The 2,684-nt window shown below is 39.2% G+C and overlaps 3 non-coding genes and 1 pseudogene across 3 annotated transcripts; 2 read left to right on the top strand and 2 right to left on the bottom strand.

Annotated features, from left to right (window-relative positions):
• Positions 1-254: 254 nt before the first annotated feature.
• On the top strand, positions 255-377 carry LOC124361643. The gene has a single exon (XR_006922385.1). It is a non-coding gene; the product is annotated as a U5 spliceosomal RNA (small nuclear RNA).
• A 165-nt stretch (positions 378-542) lies between these two features.
• On the bottom strand, positions 543-759 carry LOC124361621. Its single transcript, XR_006922366.1, has one exon. It is a non-coding gene; the product is annotated as a small nucleolar RNA U3 (small nucleolar RNA).
• Positions 760-1,268: 509 nt separating this feature from the next.
• On the top strand, positions 1,269-1,430 carry LOC124361605. Its single transcript, XR_006922357.1, has one exon. It is a non-coding gene; the product is annotated as a U1 spliceosomal RNA (small nuclear RNA).
• An 806-nt stretch (positions 1,431-2,236) lies between these two features.
• Positions 2,237-2,413, bottom strand: LOC124361615 (annotated as a pseudogene).
• Between the last annotated feature and the right edge of the window lie 271 nt (positions 2,414-2,684).

Raw genomic sequence — 2,684 nt, 5'->3', positions numbered from 1 at the left:
CCGCGGGACGGCGACCGTCACTTTGCCTTCTCTTGTCGCGCGACCGCTAAAACGACTGCATATCTCTTAAACCGTAATCCGAGCAAGACCGTCTAATGACAAGTGTATTTTTAAATTCACCTGTTCACGGTTGATAATGTTCCTAAAGTGTTCAGCGTCTCGCACACTGCCAGTTGCGGACATTATGTCGGCAAACTCTTGGCGCAGTTTTTAAGTAGTAAATTTATCGGTCTCATCGTATGTACCTTGTCTCTCCACACTGGTTTCCCTTCAAAACGAATAAATCTTTCGCCTTTTACTACAGATTTCCGTGGAGGGGAACACATGATGAGTCTGTAACCAATTTTTAGTCAGTTCCCGGCCCTTATGGGGCTGGGCCATCATCAATACACAAACCATACCCATCACCATTACCGTTACACTGTGTTACTGACTTGTAATGGTAATACCACATCTCACGTGACGTTCACTTGCCGAGAATCGTACTTTTAGCCTACAAACAATTTAATAGTTTCTAATATTTTCATTTCATATTATAAAGGGCCACTCTGAACGCTCTCCTCTCGTACCGACCAAGAGTGGTCGGTCTGAACGATCATCGATGGAGCGTAAACCGCGTCATGTTGTGACACGGTCACGCGCCTGCCTCACGCTCAGGGAGGAGAACTTTGTCTCTTCATCGTGGCTGGTAAACACTTCAGTGTTGAAGTGGTTAAATGAAGATCTTACTACAGAAATGATCCTGTGAAGTATGATCTTGGTGCGAACGGAAACACATCTTGGACTAGGTCATTGTAATAACCAGTTGGACATGCGAGAAACTCTCCAGGAATTGTCTCACCGAGATATTGCCATTGAAATCCAACGGATTTCACCAGTGCACGGTCCAGTGGAGTTCAGTTTTCAATGTGAATAGCCGCAGTACGCTAACCGACTAGTGAAAATCGTAATATTCTAACGGTTAGAGAGTGGTATTGGTGTCGATGCGGCGAGCGCCGTGCCGCACAGACCGTAATGTGGCGGTGCCACCGGTGCGACAGTGTATGCCGCACCGTGGCGTTTAAAACCAGTAAAAACTAATAATTTACCAGCTAATATGTAAAAATGTTGTTTTTAAACACCGATAATACTGTTTGGAACATGAAATGTGTGCATTTTAACGGATACCTTGGCACAATTACCATAGAAACCAACTCTTGCCGTTTGCCTCTCGGTGGCAGATAAAACTGTCGTTTTGGTCGGTACCAATTGTCTGGGCAAGTACATTCATACTTACCTGGCGTACGGGTTACCGTGATCACGAAGGCGGTTCCCCCAGGATGAGGCCTTTCCATTGCCCTACGGTCGGGCTGACTCTTGCGAATGCCCCAAATGTGGGTATCTCGGGTGCGTAATTTTTGGTAGCGGGGACTGAGTTTGCACCGTCCCTAATTATCCACTGATGCCTTGTCCAGAAAACAAAATAAGAAGAAGAAAAAAAATATATCTTACGGTTTTAAAATAATTTCACAAAGACATTTTAAAGTTGTCTCTATAATAAATAAAATATTAAATGAGTCAGCTTTCCCACCAAAGTCGATACGTGCAATTATAATATTTACAACCTAGAATAATAAAATGTATAAATAAATAAATAGGAATAATTAATTAAATGTGTGTATTCCGACAATGAAAACTGTGATTCAAATATAAACACTTGTTTTCGTGTCAATATGTACCACCAATAATGGTTCTTGTTCACTACTGAACGCTGAAGTAACCTATGGATCGTCTAGATCAGTTAGTCTCTCGCCAACGGCCATACCAGGGGGTGACCGCCTGGGAACACCACGTGCTGTTGGAATTTTTTTTCTAAAATTCAATAATTTAATGTATTTTTACATTACAATTCTACATTCTTGTACTTTTGAACGATTATTATTGTTATTTTGAGCCCTACAATTTTGTGGCAAATAAATAAATTTTAATAAAAAAACAGACTATCAATACGCGGTTAAGAAAATATTGTAAATTAAATTTATTTTATTTTAATACCAACCAGTAAACACTATCAAAATTGTTGTGTAATAGTGGCAACAGTGTGTACAATATAGTTGTATTATTATTATTGTCTTCACGCGTTATAAGAATAAACATGGAACTATTTTGTTTTTATACAACCATAAAACGTTGACGGTGGTAACACTGTATATACACGGTTTTATAAGTTATGATGAAGAATTAGTTTATTGTGTGTATTTGGTGGGCCGGTCCCGGCGGTACTGCAATGCCGGGTCAACCCGTGACAGAGGTGGAGCAAGCTCCTAGCACTCCGTCATTTTCCAAAAATCAGTTTAACAAACTGGTCGCTCGACGAGGGACGTATCAGATGTTCCTGAACAATTAGAGATATTGAAAAACTCTCAAAAGCAAAAATGTCTTATTTTTTACAGTAGAATCTAAAAACAACATAAAATACAGGGTGTTCCATAAAAGATTTTAAAGTTGGCCGCCATATTGGAAAATGGCGGCCATCTTCAACAAATTTGAAAGTGTATTCTTGAGTAAAACTTAAAATTGAGCAAGTTCCAAATTTAAAGTGTGGTGCTAAGTCGTGTAATTAAAAAGTTAGCTATTGGATCACTTTAAAATATCGCCCGGTATATATATATATATATATATATATATATATATATATATATATA

The sequence above is a fragment of the Homalodisca vitripennis genome, chromosome 4, assembly GCF_021130785.1.
Source record: "Homalodisca vitripennis isolate AUS2020 chromosome 4, UT_GWSS_2.1, whole genome shotgun sequence".
NCBI classification, from domain to species: domain Eukaryota; kingdom Metazoa; phylum Arthropoda; class Insecta; order Hemiptera; family Cicadellidae; genus Homalodisca; species Homalodisca vitripennis.
The sequence above is the reverse complement of the archived record's forward strand: the minus strand, read 5'-3'. Positions and strand labels throughout refer to the sequence as shown.